Source organism: Pogona vitticeps, chromosome 1 (assembly GCF_051106095.1).
Source record: "Pogona vitticeps strain Pit_001003342236 chromosome 1, PviZW2.1, whole genome shotgun sequence".
Classification (NCBI taxonomy): Eukaryota; Metazoa; Chordata; class Lepidosauria; order Squamata; family Agamidae; genus Pogona; species Pogona vitticeps.
The window spans coordinates 209,303,792-209,322,644 of NC_135783.1; the positions used below are offsets into that span (position 1 = coordinate 209,303,792).

General features: G+C 39.3%; 1 protein-coding gene across 20 annotated transcripts in view; it reads right to left on the reverse strand.

Annotated features, from left to right (window-relative positions):
* Positions 1-18,853, reverse strand: part of SLC4A10 (solute carrier family 4 member 10) — a 233,026-nt gene that overhangs the window by 93,684 nt on the left and 120,489 nt on the right. The gene's annotated exons all lie outside the window — the stretch shown is intronic.

Here is an 18,853-nt window from a genome sequence, read left to right on the forward strand (position 1 = left end):
TTGTCAGCAGGAAAAAGACCATTTATCTGGGTCTCCCAATGAAATCTGTGTGGCATCTACAAGCTAGTTTTCACAGAAGTAGCTGCATTAATCCGTTCCAGCATGTATAATAAAAATTTTTAAAAAAGGAGTTGTGAGATCTTAGACTGACAGATTGATTGCAGGGTGAACTTTCATGGATTACAAGCTACTTCCTCAGACACAAGGAGCATGAAAGGCAGGCCACGGGTTTATACACACAAAATATAGAGTAGAGTCGTGGGACTCATACGAATGTGGGGAGAAAGGATATCACATTAGTAATGGATTTTCAAAATGAAAGTGACATTGCTAAAACTGACAATGCCAGTCAAAATGCTAGCCAGGCATTCTTTTGTTAGCAAGCAAATGGTTTTTAGGAGGTCTGCTGAGGTTAGGTCATGAAAAAGAACTATTTAGCTATAGCTACAGCTAAGACTCTGGATGAATCCAAGTGCTAATATACACAGCGTGCCAAGAATCCTTGGCCCTCGTTTAATCCTTCTGATGTATATTAGAATCCATGAATATAGGCTGCTTCAGCTGTCTCCATCCCCCACTTCCCTCTTTCTAATCTTGCTTTATAATTCATTTTCTTCCACAACAATTTAGTCTGAGGTCTGTCACAGAGAGTCCTGGGAGGTTGAAGTGTTCTGAAATTGGTTACTTTATGTTGCCATTTCTGGTGTCAGATTTATATTAATTTATTCTCTTCCACAGAGACTGCCCTGTTTGCCTTATGTACAATGCAGAGGAGCACTGCTGGCGGCATAGACTGCATTAGCAGATGATCAATTATAGAAATCCCCATATGTTGTGGGTGACACAGGAAATCCATAATGGTGTTGCCAGAGTAGGTGTGAGGACCAGGCTGGCATATCAGTTTGTAGTAGGCCTTTGGTTCCTGTCTGCCTATCTGCTCTGTTGGGTGTCAACAGTCACTTAAGATCGGGGAAGGAGGCTGCCTTTAAATGGGTACAGGATGGGGACCCAAAGCTCAGGGGAGAGAGAGATACTATTGCCCAGAATAGCAGACCATCTGTTGGAAACTAGAGATGAGTACGAATAGTGTTCTCTCATTTTCTCTTTTGCTTCTCCCTTCTTGCAGGTTGCTTCTGGGAACTCATCTTGCCCTGCCAAATTGATTTTTCATCTGATTCAGTAGATAGTGTAGAAAATGCCTGTAGCAAGTTCATGAATGCTGAGCCTCTATATTGTGGATGCAAGCAGATGTGGTTATCAGAGGTTTTGGCCTCACTTTTTAAAAAGTAGGTCTCAACAGAAACCATTTCCCCTATCTGTCTGAAAACTGACAGGTCAGACGCTTTGAGTGTGTTCTAGAGAAAAGGACAATGTTAAGGAGTCGAAGGTAAGGTTTTGCTCCCCAAAACTTCAGGCCACACAATCTATCCAACCTCCTCCTCCTCAACAACAAGAACAACAACAACAAAATTTGACCCCAAATTGCACATTTGAATTTTTGTGGCACTACAGCACAATATATCTATTTAAAGAAAACATTTCTTCTGATTTTTTTCCAGATTTCCCCAAATTTCAACAGTAAACTGCAGACAGCCCTTTATCATAAGCAGCACATTTCACCATAGTTTTGGAGAACATAGCTTTGGGAAGTTGCTGGAGTGCAAGAACCACCTTGGTGTGGGAATAACTATACAGGACAATCTAATATACAGCATAAAGAGTTTCTGGAAGAGGTCTATTCAGTTAAGACAAACACATTAATGACTGTAATGTAGATCTTGCCATATCCCAACACTTGAGACTACACGTAGTCCACAGGCCATATGGTGTCCGCCTGTGATATATCAGGATACCTGAAAATATAATTCCTATAGATGGAATAAAAGGATGTTTTCAGGCGGCTGCAGACTGTCTTGAATTTCTCACTGAATCAGAGGCTAACAAAAACAAATTGGAACTACACTGCTGAATTTAATGAACTGGTTCCAAACCAGCAACCAAACATATGAAATGCTAATAAAGAAAAAACTAATGAATTGAATCTTAATTATAAAAAAATTAAGCAAAGTTAACAATGTTATGTTTTCCTGCCCACCACTACTGAACATGTGCTACATTTGTTTGGATCTTATTAACTCCTCCCACTTGCAAAATGGCTTCCACCAGCAGAAGAGGGAGGAGAGAAGGTCCTTGGTCCTCCTGAAGCCTACCGAAAGCTGCTGCCCTCTCCAGAAAGCAGATAGGGACACCAGAAAGAGATGACAGCAGAAAAAATCCACTCATGGGATGTTGGACTGAGTCCTAGATTTCCTTGATTAGACATTTTTTCAACAGAGGGATAGATGTTGTATCAGTGGTTTTGCCATATTAGCAAGAGGCTGGACTAAATGAGTGGTTAAGTGCTTCCTATTTCTACACTTCTGTTATGTTAAAGACTAAGATAATAGCTATTCCTGCCAATGTGGGTGTTTTTTAGTATCTCAAGTGGTATTTTTGATACTAGGGAAGCATCTCTGCTATGTTATACTTGGTGGTATTAAGGGACAGAATGAACTCAAGCAATCCTCATAGTGCTCCCTGCTTTCAGTTATTTGGATAATGCAATGGGTTTTTAGTAATATTGTTATTATTCCTCCATCCATGGCAGCTTTAAATCCTGTTTTGCATCTAAAAGGCAAATCTCCTTTGGCTTACACTTTAAATAGAATCTAGATTTCTGAAAAATGCAAGATAAAAGCTACTGCTTTTGCTCCATAGCTGAGAGACTTTTTCTCGAGTGCACAGAAAGGCCACACTGTCACTCAGGAGGAAGTCAGGAGAATTACTAAAATTCAGCTGTGCCTGTGGCATGCTCTTAACAAACATGATGCTTTAGTATTGGTTTCTAGATATGACAATTTTCCAGGTAACAATGAGACAGAAGCCTGAGTCAGTCCATGCAGTTTGTTTGTTTGTTTTTAAGTGGGCAACACCAAATCTTCCACATAGAATTTCAAGTAGAATAGGGATCAAAAAGGTATTGATACATAAAATAAGCCCATGACAATAAGCATACATTTCTTGATGGAAGCATTTCCTTCCAAGCCATGGCTGCAACAGGAACTATAAACAGATGAACTTTGTGGACAGGGAATGCTGTTCAGGAATAGACATGTCACTATTTCACCCCATTAATAAATCCTGTAACACTTCTGAAAATGGAAGCAATCCAAGGCTGTGCCGTAAATGGGCAAAGATTCAAGAGACAATGGATGAGCAGATGAGCGATTTCAATTTTTCCAGTTTTGTATTGCCATACCTAGAGAAGAGAAATAGAAAACTCACTCTTCCCCATTCTACACAATAATCGTGCCTCTGGCCTCAGATTAAGTCAACACCGAGAGGGGCACCAGTTTATACTGCAATGTAAATTTGTGGTGCTTTGTTGTTGCTGCTGTTTGTTTTAAATCCTACACCTTAAAGCTAACAAATTATGGAATAAGTTATAATGAACTAGAGTCCATTTCAAAAGATACATGAAGGTATATCTCAGTTGGTAGATACATATATCCACAAGTGTCAAGAAAAATGTCAGAAGTGTGATCGGAATGGAATGGAAGCCGCCCAGAGTAGACTTCCGTCTGGATGGGTGGGGTATAAATTAAATGGATGGATGGATGGATGGATGGATGGATGGATGGATGGATGGATGGATGGATGGATGGATGGATGGATAATAAATGAGAAAAATAAAGATTGTGAATATTACATTAAAATTTAAGCTCCCTTCCCAGAACATGAACATCATAGCATTTGTATGTTATTCTATTTCTGTAATGGGACAGAAACCCATTAACCTAATTCAGTCTACAAATGATAGCGCTGACCTTCTTGTATCACCCAGCAAGGCTTCCAAAATTAAAAAGTTTCTGCCTGCTACTTAATTTGCACAGATGGCTTCAAAAGAAGCATTTGGAAAGAAGCAAACATCTTATTAATATCACAGTATAAAATATTCTGTACTGTGGTTATGTTTTTTAAAATGAAAATGCTCAATTTGTATAGAATCCTTAGAAGCATATGCTAAATCAGACTGCGTGATTACATTTTGCATGCTATAAAATCTAACATCCACTGCCAAGTATATTTCTGTCTTATTAAGTGCTTTAACTCATGCCAGTCAGAACACTTGGCGATGTGTACATCCAGGGAAAATTTGTATATGACTGGCTATTTTCACAGACCATAAAAGATAGGGAAACCACAACATTCAGAAGGCAGAGTTCCTCAGTAAATTGATCCAAAGATCCTTAACATTGTTAATGTTCATAAAATTAGATATATTTTACCAGACCTTAGACTTATACAATCATAGAATCACAGAATAATTGAGTTGTAAGGAGCCTACCGTGTTTCACCAAAAATAAGACAGGGTATTATATTAATTTTTGCTTTAAAATGCATTAGGGCTTATTTTCAGGGGATTTTTTTCATGCACAACCATCTACATTTATTCAAATATAGCCATACCATCTTCGTCTAATTGCTGCACAATGGTGGAAGGCAAGGTTTCACTTAACTGGGGCTTATTTTGGGGGTAGGGCTTATATTAAGAGCATCCTGAAAAATCATATGAAGGCCTATTTTCAGGTTAGGTCTTATTTTCAGGGAAACAGGGTATAAGGCCATTGAGTCCAACACCCTGCTCAATGCAGGAATCCAAATCAAGTAGATCTGACAGATGGTGATCCAATTTTCTCTTGAATACCTCCAGCATTGGAGCGCTCACCACCTCCTGAGATAATTGGTTCCACTGTCGTACTCTCTAACAGTTAAGAATTTTTCCTGATATCCAGCCTCAATCTGGCTTCCTGTAGCTTGAACCCATTAGCACATGTCCTGCACTCTGGGATGAATGAAAACAGATCCTGCCCCTCCTCTGTAGAGCTACCTTTCAAGTACTGTATTTGAAAAGTGCTATCATATCTCCCCTTAGTCTTCTTTTCACAAGGCTAAACATGGCCAGTTCTTTCAATCTTTCCTCACTGGGCTTAGTTTCCAGTCCTCTGATCATTCTTGTTGCCCTTCTCTGAACGTGTTCTAGCTTGTTGGCATCCTTGTTAAACTGTGGTGTCTAGAATTGAACACAGTACTCTAGATGAGACTTAATTAGTGCTGAATAGAGGGAGACTGGTACATCATAGGATTTGGAGACCACACTTCTGGTAATGGAGCCTAAAATAACATTTAATTTTTTGCAGTCATATCGCACTGTTGGCTCATATTCAGCTTTTGATCTACAACAATTTCAAGATTCTTAGGCACATGTACATTACACATGAACATGACTGATGCGCATTGGGACTTTATAGTAAGCCAGGAACAGTGGGAACCTTGTCTTATTATTAAGATTGAGCATTGTGCTCAGGTATGCTGCATGGTCACTTTTGCTTGGCAGCAGGAATGGCTAATATTTTGTATTACTGGTTACTGTTATTATTTGGATCTCATTTTTATGTCTTTGTGGCTTGGGGTGAGTAGTTGTGTTTTTTAATTGCTGTTACTGTGACTTTTGAACTCACCAGTAGTCAAGCCTCTGACTTGCTAATACTCACTCACACACATGTTTGGTCAGATAAAATAATTGGGGTGGGTGGGGAGTAGAATCCCAATTATTCTTTAGTTCTTTTCACAGTCTACTGGTCACTGTCAATAAGCCAGAATTCTGTGACTTGCCACAACATCCAAAAGTGGCCACTAAATTCCCTTCATCTCAGAAATGCTATGAAATAAACCACTGGTTCTTAACCTTGGGTTACTCAGGAGTTTCGGACTGCAACTCCCAGAAGCCTTCACCACCAGCTGTGCTGACTGGGGTTTCTGGGAGTTGCAGTTCAAAAGCATCCGAGTAACAAAGGTTAAGAACCACTGAAATAAACCATCCAGCAGGGGATATGCAGGAACAATACAGTTTCGTGTAGCTTAATTTACATTGAACAGCTAGTTCTGTGATTTTGAGAACTTGCAGAGCATTGTAAAATGAAGATTTCAACAGAAATATGATTTCATCATCTCTTCTTATGCAATAAGGAGTAATACCAGAACATTTTCTGTTGTTCCGTTCCCTAATTCCAAAATATGTCTGCTGTTATTTTGCTCATAAGCTACTGATCTTTGCCTATTCATATCTTCCCCTCACATTTATAGAAAGAATGAGAAAAAGGAAGGGGAAAAAAAAAACCTGAGGCCTAGAAGACTTTTGGAGACATTGCCACTTTACCTGATCATGTAAGAATTTTTTTTGTTATTCTTCTTGCTAGTAATTCACAATTCATGATTTTCCACTGTTTTATTTGTTTGAATGTTGTAATGCTTAAAAAATATTTTAATAACACAAAAGGCTTTTCGAATTTTTAAAAAATGAGATAGTTCACATTCCTGTTGGTTTCTACTCTTTACTTCGTGAGGTATTTGTTGACTCAGATGATTCAAATACTGTACAACAATACTATTTTACTGGAAATGACTCAATATAAATATTAGTGCTATTATTTTCACATCATGCTTCATAACGTTCAACAGTTATTTTGTTTGTATCACTGTCTTGGAATACATTTGATCACAATCCAGGATTAAGACTATTTTGGTATCAACCGAAAATTAGGTGCATAGCGATATGTCCACACTTACAATTAGATCAATACATCATAGAAAAACAGGTTTGTTAGGAAATCAGATTAGCAGGCAATTCAAAACATAAAGTAGTACACTATACTTTATTACGGTCAAAGACCAGTAAAATCAAATCAATATAAAATAGATACATATACATAATAAAGGGAAATAATGTTTTTAACTTTAGTCAAAACCCAAACACAGCATCCCATATTTTACTTATCCAATTTTTAGAAGGCTTGGAAATAATAAATTATTGATAATAATGTCAATTTATCTTCCCAATAAAGAAGATATAATTACAAAAAAAAAAACCCTTCTAACTTTACAGGTACTTTCTAAAATCCTAGAGTTACAGTGGTGTGGTCTCACTAAATGGTGATGGAATACCTCTTGGTTCAACATCTGACGTGCTGCCTCACAGGCTTTTGCTTTGTCCTTTGTGTTGGGTACTGATGTGACAACAAAGTAGATGGGTGAAGAGTATGTTTTGCACTACAGATTTGTAGCTAGTTAGTTTCCATTGCATTTTTAAACAAAGTAACAATTTAGTTTGCCATTGAAAAGTAAAAAAAAACCCTAAAGAATTACTTTTAATAAACTATTAAGAACAAGTAACTATTGGAATCTATACTGAGACTATGCCTGTATCTGGCCAACAGAAAAAGGACACAGAACAATGAACAAAAACACATACAACTATGTGCAGTTTGAGAAGAAAATCTCTTTATCAGGCAAGATATAAATAAGGCAGGTGAAAGGGAAGGAGAAAAGCAGGGGAGGCTGGATCTTAATTTCCTGTTGTATGTGTGTTGCTTCAAGAAGTAATGCAGGAGGGAAGCGTGAGAAAAAGACACGGGTGTTATCAGGTGCAACCACCCAGGCTAAGCTCATACACTCACTCAGAATTGGAAAGTTAGAACGGTTTGACCCTTTTTCTTAGACAATATAAACCAGCCATCTCAGTTATTGTCCATTCCCCATCTTAACCAATATAACTATGGGAAGATAGTTTACAACTATGACAGCAATCATTAATTTTCAAGCATAATTTTCCAGGCTATGATTTTCTAATAGTTCTTGTTCTCACCATTTGCAAACGGTCCTACTGAGATGAACCACAGGCATTCTGTGTAAGCCTCAGAGAAACAAAAGAAAGGGAAGTCAAAGCAGCAGGTTCCTTGGTCCATCTTTTTAGGAAAAAAAATCTAATGTACACCAGGAACATAAATCTAACACTACCTCATAAGCCATTAGGAGACACCGATTGCAAAAACCCAATTAAAAGCTGACCAACTCCAGAAAGAGACATTAGAGATAGCACATAATTAGAATGAGCCGAAAGGACATTGCAGAGATGAGACTGAGGCAGTCTTCCCAGGTTGATGAAAAATGACTTCAAGGGAATTAAACTCCATGCTTAAGCCCTGACGACATATCAACAAACAAACAAAGGAAACTAATTTGAATATTCCAAGAGGTGAGAGACATTCCTGATGTAATAATGCTCAAGAAACTTTCATTAGTTAAGGATTTTCCTCTTCCAGTCACATGCTATGTCTAGTCAAATGTTTGTTTCTGGTCTAAAGTTTGAATAACTACATGCACTTGGGCTGCTCAGATAACCTGTTAATCACTCAAGCAGATCAGCTAGAAATTTCAGGAGATCAGATTCTGGATTGCCTGATTAACACAAGTGATATTTGGCCACTAAAAGCTTATTTCCCAAAGCCAAGTTCATCAGTGTAAAATAGCACCAAACTCATGCCACGTTGACCCAAACAAGTCATCCCATGTATGTTCTCCCATTTCTCATTGAGTATATGGATCATAATGTTATTATCCCTACTCGACTAGTATAGGCAGGGCATTCAGAAAGCAACTTAAGTTTTTCTACAAACATTTAGACAATTTTATTTTAAGGCTGAAAATCACAAATGTATTTCTTCTCAGTTTCAAACTCCTGATTTTTATTTTGTGAGTAAGAATGCAAGGTGACAATACTCAACAACATTCCTGCAATGAGCAATTGCAAACCAGCAATTGTGCATGTAGCTTTTGAGAGAAAAGAGCTAGTTTGGGAAATGGAGTACAGTCTATCTACACCAAGACCCTTGTGTACTGGGGTGAGTGGCTTTGTCCAAAGGGTTTGTTGCAATCCTTTGCAGCCCTGATCGAGACCTAAGACTCTGCTCCTGTTATTTTCCATTAGGAAAAAAAAGTATTCCATTTGTATGAATGAGTGTTTTTCATTTAATCCGTGTAGTTGGTACAGATGGATATATATCTGAGAACAGATGGAAGCAGTCGGATAATTCCAGAACACACCAGAGAAATGATCACAGAGTACTACTCGCTCTCTCACACATGAGCATGAAATACATCTGGTTAGAAGTTGCTTCAATAATATTAAGTGGATGATTTGGTCCTCTTTTACATCCCTTCCTCTTGCTCCCCTGGGACTGAAGGAGATCCATCTCTTTTCTCTCCAGCTCACCTCTGAGTTAACAGCTATCCTGGTGGGAGAGCAGCAACTGCCCCATGGGGCACAAACTTGGAATAGCCCTAATTGGACTGCTGAGACATGAATGGGGATGGCTTCTTGCTCAAATAAAATAAAATGTAAAATAAGTTGAATCTGTAGGTTAGATACCAGGTGCCTTGACTAAAGCCTTATTCAGTTATTCCAAAAGGTGAAATCATTAACATGATTGCAGGGGGCAGATCAGCCCTTTGTCACTTTCCTTAGGGGAGCAGGGGCATGTCGGCTCTCATGTAGCTTCTATAGGCAAGCAGGAAACTCTTCCATTTGATTGGTGACAAAGGAGGGGAGCCAATCTAGGCTCTCTCCTACAGCCATACTGATGGTTCCAGATTTCAAAACAATCAAATAAGACTTGTACATACAATATGTTTAGTTGTGTGGGCTTTTTTTTTTTTTTTTACAAAGTTCAATAAATTATAGCCAAATTATTAATTCTGGCTGCTTTGATTTTCTGTCTTTCACAAACCTACATTATTTTTCAGTAACTCTGCTTCCCTTTAAAGAGCAGTTATTCATTTCGAAAATATATTTAAGTATATTAAATTCTCAAGAATCCAAAATCTCTGCCAAGTGTCGGATTCCATATAGCTTGATGGAATAAATATTTTTCTGGCATTTGCCTCCAGCATATATGGGGAGAGTAAAGAGAGAAACTACACCCGCCACCCACCCACCCACTGACAACCTCTATATTTGGGAGGATGCCTTAAATTGGAGTGTGCCAAACTCATCAAGACTCTCCCTGTGATTCTGGGAACTCTGCAGAGCTGGTTTTCAAGTAGCTGTATAGGAACAGGGAAGAGAAGACACTTGGGTCACATCTGTTAGAATGACACTGCATGTAAGCCAGGAACAGTTAAATGGCTGGCAAAGCAATCCAGAACCTTCCAGAGTCCCATTCGGAAGAGTCAGGCTGTTTGCCTTTTGGCTGCTGTGTTTGCCGCACTGAGGCATCGATTGGGAAGTTTCTCTGGAACACAAGCAAGTAGTGGGCATGTGAACTTTGCCATTCCCTGCACTCAGCCTGCTCATATTGTTTAATATCAGGGCAAACCTTCTATGTAACAGATATAAATCCCTGTTTAGAGGATGGAGAATATGCCATTGGGCTATTAGGCCTTCCTTCCAGTCACCTGTTCTTTGCTTCCTCTTTCTTCTGGTTTGCACTAATTTGCATGACACCCACATTAGGCAAAATATGGCTAATGCTGTAAGGTACTAGTCGTAACAGTTGAAGCACGGGACTGTCCCATTATTCTGTCTGTCCATCTGTCTATCTTTGTCTCTCTGTACATATAATGAAGAACCACAATGCAAGCCACGTTAAGTACAGTATATATACTGTAAAACATACTGAACCAGAAAATCATGAACCAGCTGGAATGCCACCATTAGATTGCAATTTGAAATGCAAATCATATTGCATAGAAATGTTGCTGTTTTAACTGCTGGCATAAAATATAACACTTTGAAATTAAGGTACTGTGCAAGAATATCTTGATAATTTTCCTCTTTCTGTGATGTCTGAAATACTAATCTGACACATACAATGGCAAAACATTAAAACCTTGGTTTCCCCTCTATTCTCTTGTCAGAGCAATTACAGTACAGTGGTGCCTCACTTAACAGGTGCTCCATTTAGCGACGAAACCGCAGAGCGATTAACTTTTTGCGATCGCTTTTGCGATCTCATTGCGGTGTTTCCTATGGGGTTTTATCGCTTTGCGATGATCGGTTCCCTGTTTTGCTTACCGATCATCGCAAAGCGATGATTTTTAAACAGCTGATACGCGGTTCCTAAATGGCCGCTGGGTTAAAAAAAAGGCCGCCCGCTGTGTTTTCGCACCGGTTCCTCGCTTTAGAGGCAGCAAAAATGGCCGCCGTATGGAGGATCTTCGCTTTGAGGTCAGTTTTTTGCCCATAGGAATGCATTAAACAGGTTTTAATGCATTTCTATGGGCTTTTTAAAATCGCATAGCGATGAAATCGCTTAGCAGCAATTTTTGCTGCACAGATTAACGTCGCTATGCGAGGCACCACTGTACTATGATGATCCAGGACAGAATGAAAAATGGTCTTGGGCCTGTATTTCCATGTATTTCCGCTCTTCATTCTACCATTTCCCTAAATTGCATCCAAACTAGGATATGAATTTATTATCATAAGTGATTGAATAACAGTATGCAGAATCACTTCTAAATTTATAAGAAAGCAGGGTAAAGCAGGAAAGGGAGGAATCAGTTCAAGAGAAAAAGAGATGAGTTGGTGTAAGTAGGAGAAAGGAACATACAGACTCATTGGAATATTCCCCAGTCTTTGTGCTTTGGAGGACTGGAACAGGATGTCTCAATATAAATAAATAAATAAATAAATAAATAAATAAATAAATAAATAAATAAATAAATAAATAAATAAATTGATGGGTATACTCAATGTACAGTGCTTTCAACAATACACAAAGCATTACAATATTTATAATATTAATCATTCCATCCTAGGTCCAGAACAAGCTGGATTTAGTGCCGGGAGATACACCCTGGAACAATGCCTGATATTATTTCATCTTGCCGAGAAACAGCTGGCCAGCCCCCACTCAAGACTATTTACTGCATTTCTGGACCTTATAGCAGCTTTTGATCTCATAAACAGAAACCTTCTTTGGGCAAAACTCAAAAAGCTGGGAATCGACAACAAACTTCTTTTCTTGATCCAACGTCTATATGCTACCACATCCTGCCAAGTTAGGTATGATGATCAAGCCAATCTTACTGAAAATATTACCACCACCAGGGGAGTAAAACAGGGTTGCGTGATCGCTCTCACCCTGTTTAACCTTTTCTTGAATGACCTATCACCTTATCTGGTTGACATTGACTCCCATTGCCCTAAACTTAACAACACCCCAGTCTACTTGCTCCTCTACGCAGATGACATGGTCCTGATTTCTAGAACAAAAATCAGCTTAAGACGTCTGGTACTTGCTACCATAGAGTACCTGGAGTCCAACCTACTACAACTAAATTTCGACAAATCAAAAATTTTGGTTTTCAAGAAAAGGTGGACACCTTGATTCTGGTCATTTAATGGCAAGCCTATCCAACAAGTCAAATTCTTTAACTACCTAGGCTTGACCTTTTCCTACAGACTCACCTGGACACAGCAACGTTCGAAAGTCATCAAATCAGCCAAACTTCTGTCTCAATCCATTCTTCGCTTCACCTTAGTACAAGGCAATTCCTACATACCCGCAGCGTTAAAAGTTTTTAACACCAAGGTCACCCCACATCTTCTTTACGCCATTCAACTTTGGATGCCAGCCCTCAATTATGAGGTGGAACGCATTCTATCGGTGTTCCTATATAAACTTTTTGACGTAGCTCACTGTGTAGCTTATGCCACTCTGCGGTTAGAGGCAGGACAGCTGAGCCTAGAGCATGTGGCTTGGGTCAGATTCTGCAAGTTTTGGCTTGTCATTCTTTTCAAGGCCGATCACTCCCCTTTTATTGAAGCCCTGCTAAGTGATTCGTTCATTTGCTCAGCTCTCCACCTTTTTTACAAAAAAAACCAGTCTATAGGTCTCTCCCCCGAATGCTTGGGCAACGCTAACCTTGATAATGCCTGTAAACTATTGGTACTATGGCTGATGGACATTGAAAGACAAAACCACATTGCAGCCGCCACCAGAACACGCTCTCCTCTTTTTTCCGAACTACCGTTTACAATTGGACAGATGCCCAGGTACTTGGCTTTCCTGGAAAATCCCCAGCTGCGACGTGCTTTTACTCTAGCAAGATGCAACGTCATGCCAACACAAGAGCTGGCTGCTTCATTTTCTCACAATGTAAGCTCAACCTGGTGCCGAGACTGTACTTGGAATACCCCCGAAACCTTGGAGCACCTAATATGCAGCTGCCCTAGTTATAAGGACCTGAGGGCAAATTATATTACTCCATTACTCACGGGGCCCCCAGGAGTCGGCAACGGACACGGAGACTACCACTAGGGTGGCGCTCTTTCTTAACGCTGTCCTAATGAGGAAAAGAGCAAAATCTGATGAGATTACATACTATAAGGTTTAAATTCACGACTGAGCAACCAGGGAGTTATTCGACCAAATAGAACATGCACGTAAAAATGGAGCTACTCAGGAACGATTATATAATGGAACAAAGATCCTATTTATATTTTGCCTAATTTTAATTTTGACTTACTTGTTAATTTGTTATTCTGTACATGCCTAATAAAGGTTTCTGATATCTGATATTAATCATTCCTCTCTCTATATAAATATATATACTACTGAAAACTCTTCATCCATATTGACAAGTATAGTATTGCAGGATCTCTGTCTGTGGTTTCTCTTATCTGTGGTTTGCCACAGCCCTATATACAACATACTAAGGTCTTGTGGCCTCTGTTCCACTGATCTGTGATCTTTCCTTGTCAGATACTGGCAATGCCTTCAAATTCTCTATGAGTATGAATTTCTCTGTGTCACTCTCTCTCTCTCTCTCTCTTTCTCTCTCTCTCTCTCTCTCTCTCTCTCTCTCACACACACACACACACACACACACACACACACAGAGAGTGTATCTGTATATACAAATTTTAACCTAAAATACATCCAAAAGTCTTTTAAAACTTTTTTTTTCAGCTCCAAATTTTTTAAGGCACGCTGTTCAAAAGTGGACAACTATAATTAAAAACAAAATTCAGTAGCCAAGCTCCCAAGTGACGTAGATTTGATTATGAAAGGGAAGCTTAACATGAAATGGCCTGAAAGAGGATTAAGTAAGGTTGGAGTGCTAACTAAAAAGCACAGGGTGCCTGATTGTGCCAGAATATCCATAGCCATTAACAGAGTTTTGCTATCATTAACAAACACATCAGAAAAAAAAGGCTTTACTAAATGTAATCTCAAAAAGCATCAACACTACTGTGTCCTCTTATAAAGCTCTGAGAAAGCTCTGCAGAGGCCAGGATGCAGAGACTCTTACTTGCTTTTCAAAATCAAAAGGGCCAGTAATGACAGCTGATGAGAAAGCTTCAATCAAAAGTGCATGAATTCACAGAGAAAATGATTTTGTGAAATGACATTATTACCATAGATTTGTTCCACTGATCCTTTGGCATACTGTACGATATAAAACCCACTAGATTTCATAGAGCTTACCTCTGGCGGGACTGCTTTGTTAATCGCCTGTTATTTCCTCTCCTAGCTATCTGCGGTACAGCCGAACGAACATAAAGGCCAGCATGACCATGGTCTGTACTGGCTGTGAAATAATGAAAACTGTACACCAAAGAAGTAATTTTTCCCCGTTTCCTCTTTTATGCCGCACAAAAATGAATGTTGAATGCCCTTTGAACCTTTAGGCTTGCTTTTGAATAAAATATATTTCTTGGTGTTTTTTTAAAAATAAAAATTCTTATTTATTTGGTCATTGCACTGAAAATCTAATGTCCATTTCAAGGTAAGTAAGAGGACCTTCCCAGTGGCTCCTGCCAGGCTTTGGAATGCATTCCCCCCCCTGCCAAATTCAAACTGGCTCCCTCCCACTTGTTCATCCATTGTTAAGCAAGGACCCTCCTCTCCAGGCAGGCCTTTAAGAGATAAGTGGGGGAAAGCTCTGTTTTTGAAATTTAGATATTCTGAAATGTGTTTTTTTTAATGTTTTTTTAAAAATGCTTTTAACCTTGACCAATGTTTAATTGCTTTCTAATACATAGTTTTCTATGGTGTTTTAAACTTATTAATGTATGATTGTTCTATGAAGGCAGCATATGAATAATATAAACAAACGAAACAGTTGCTGTCATTTCAGGCCCGCCCCCCCAAAAATAATTGTAACATGTTTTGTGATGCCAGAAAATCCTGAGATGTGAACTTTCTGCTCCAGTCTGGTGTAGTGATTAGACTGATGGAGTGAACTTTAAAAATATGGGTTCAAATCTTTACTCAACCACGAAACTTACTGGGTGACCTTGGACGAGTCATACTCTTGCAGCCTAACCTACCTCACAAGTTTCCTATTAGGACAGACTATAGGGGAGCAGAACCATGTTGTACACACTCTTGGCCAAACTGGAAGAAAGGTAAAATTAAATGTAACAAATACTGTCATTTTGCAACTTTGGAACATGCTATTGAGACAGTTGATTGTCAGCTGACCCTAGCAGCACTCTTTAATTCACCTTCATTGACTTGATTAGAAAGATAAACAGGGATCATTCACAGATGCCAGTATTCCTACAGAGAAATCTCTTCCATAAAGGAAAATGTATAAACACTGGATGGATCTCGATGCATATGCTGAGTTTACATATAGTGGAATATGCTGCTTCTGAAGAACCAAGGTGTGTTTTCTTTCAGTTCTGTTTTCATTGTACATTAAAACTGACCAGCTTGGCGTTGCTGAACCAAGCAGGCATCAGGCCACAGGTTTCCAGGATTCTCAGTCACAGAAGACACCGAGAAATCTCCCTGATGTAAAAGTTCACCCTCAGCACAACATGGATGAGCTAAACAGCCAGCCTTGCAGCACCACTGTTGCCTGCTTGGGTGAGTGACACCTGTGTGGGACTTTCATGTAAACAAAACCATTAGTAGAACTTCCAAGAAGGCCAGTTGCCTTGCAGACGGCATCTATGAGAGGAACACCAAGCAACAGTGCTCTGTTAACAATACCCTGTGATTCAGTGCTCACGTAAACAAGTTCACAAATAGATTCAGGAGAAAGCCAGCGATTCAGAAGGCCATCCAATTTAACAACCTGTGTATTCATATTAATATGCCTTTATTTTGTGAAAAACCAGGGATCAAAAGAGCAAACCTGCCAGATATAAAATTAATTCCGGCTTATGAACTCATGGACAAGTATGTATGCATGGGCAGTGTTAGTTTTAGTATCCCATTCTTTTGAATGCAATCCTGCTTAACAGTGAAAGGTATATGTACAGAGAATAGCAAGTAATAAGGGTTTCCAAGAATTATCACTGTCAAAAAGAAAGACTTTCTGTAGGTAGTGATTCACAAACATTTTTTTAAAGCAAGGAATAGAACTCTGAAATATGAGAAGAAAAAAATGTTATGGCAAAAATACATCACATATGAAAAACAAAAGGTAAACAAGGTAAATTCAAGTCTTCTGAAAGGCTTTTTCTATGAATGCACAACATGAATATTTGCATTGCAAATAGTCAAACTGCATTATTGTTACTTGGGTAATAAAGAATTGCAAACTTAAGGGTGTTCCATCAAGTACTTGGCTCACTTTCAGTGTATCCCTGCCTCATTAACAAATACTTCCTATTAATCAACTCTTTATCCAACATTGTTTAGACAGGCTTACAGACTGGACTAAATTCAATTGTTAGTGTCAACCAGAGTAGACCCAGTAAATCAATGGGTCTTTGATAAGTCAACCTACCATATTTTTCCGTATATAAAATGACACTTTTTCCTAAAATAATTAGAGGAAAATTTGAGGGTCATTTTATATACTTTCTTCCTGGCAAGAAAGTGGAGGGGAAAAGCAATTCCTGCTTTCCTCCTACACTTTCTTTGCAAAAAGCTGCTTTCTCCCTCCACGTTTTGCAAAGAAGGTGGAGAAAGCGATTCCTGCTTTCCCTCTACACTTTCTTTGCAAAAAGCACTTTGATCCCTGCCTTCCCCCTCCAATCTCTTTCAATGAAAGAAATTTTGGGTTAGAAAAGTGGGGGGCATCTTATACATTGGGGCATCTTATACATGGAAAAATTAATATGTAAGCCCCATTAATTCAACAAGGTCTTCCCTGATTGCCTCAAACAGTTAGATTTACACCATGGTTCCCAGGTTCTATCTGGGTTATCCCTGCAGAGACCTCCTGTGGGTCCGGTTCTGTATCATCACTATAACTATATCATCATGTACTTTCAGACCACTCCATGGAGAATCTGAAAGGCACATTCGGGATAAAGTATTTTCACCTGCAATGCACTGATACAGAAAATGAGTTCCAGAAACCATAAAATGTTCAAAATATGTACTATTCAGAAGCCGGCCTTTCTTTAAGACTCATCTTATGAAACTAATGCCTCACAGTCAATACAAAGTAAATCTACCACAGTACCTGACTTGGGGACACAGAGACTATAGCATATACTTACATCCCATGGAACAGGACTCATTGAACTTAGTGGGACCTTCTTTCAACATAAATATCTAGAGATTGATTGGCTATACACATGGCTGGGAATTTTCACTAGCTCTAGTTCTGGCCCTAGAGAAGTTCCTTCCCTCAATCTAACCTGTCTCACAGAATTGTTGAAAAACAGCAATTACAAGAACTCTGTAAGCACATTTAGCTGAATATGCTTACAAGGTCTTCCACGGACCTTCATTCTAAACTGAAGAACTTCATTCTAAAAGCTAGCTACATGATAGGGCAACTGTTTTCAATAATTCTTGGGAACAACAGAGCTAATTTCAGTGGGAGAGGAGATATAGTACAGGGCCCTAGAATGGCAGCAAGTGGCAGGTCCCCTACCACAACGTCACAAAACAGTCCAAATCTCTGCAATCTTCCCTAGCTCAGCAATGGTGAACCAATGGCACGCGTGCCATATCTCGGATGCAGAGCCCTCTCTGGGGGCATGCAAGCCATAAGTCGCTGGATCACTCCCCCCCGGCAGCCAAACCTGAGGAGGCAGCTGCAGCCGCAGTACTAGTGCCCCAACAGCCAGCAGGCCAGGATCTGGAGCAGCTGCCGCTGGGCCGGACGAGCTATAGGTAGTCATGGGGTTGGGCACGACTGGAGGCGGATCCATAGTGGGGCCTGGAGGCACCTCCATGCCTGGGATTCCCGCTTCCGCCGCCACTTCCACCTCCTCCACCACCACCGCCACCCACTGCCCACTGGGCTGGTGGGTTTGGTGGTTCTTTTTTCATTTTGGGCCCTCGGGCTCAAAAAGATTCGCCATCACTGCCCTAGCCGATCACAGAGAAATAAGCCAATATTGTGAAACCCAGCCACTAGTTTCGTTGAATTCTACAACACTTAGCAGAAGATCTGGAAAGATGAAGTAGTTCCACAAATCAAATATGGTTCCATAAACAGGTGTTTTTCAACCAAGAAGTTGATATGGAAAGATCTTAACTGTGAAAGAAAGTATTACAAATATCTTTGTATCTAATAGCAGCATCCATTTACTTAAAAATCTGATAATGAAACATATATATCCGCAACAACAATAACATGCTGTCAGGTCAGTTCTAATCTATTTGAAATCCAAACCACATTAATTTAAAAATATATATAGCCACAGGGATGCCTAAAAGATTATGTCAAGGCTATGCACATGTTTATAATATATACAATTCCTTTAATAATAACCATCCACTGGGAAGCCTGGACATCATTCATATAAAGTGCTAAATTCATTCATATAAGTCCTTAATTCATTTCACATAGTATGAATTTTATTATGCATCTTATTATGCTTGTTTCCTTGAGAGTCTTTTTTTAAAAATCCTCACTGCTTCTCTTCCAAATCTAGTTTGCCTCGATAACAAACTGTCCTTATTTCTGGGTAACAAACTGTCCATAGCTGCTGACCAAGAGACTTGCATATGAACTTGGTTTCCATCTTCTTTATCAAAGCCCTAAGACT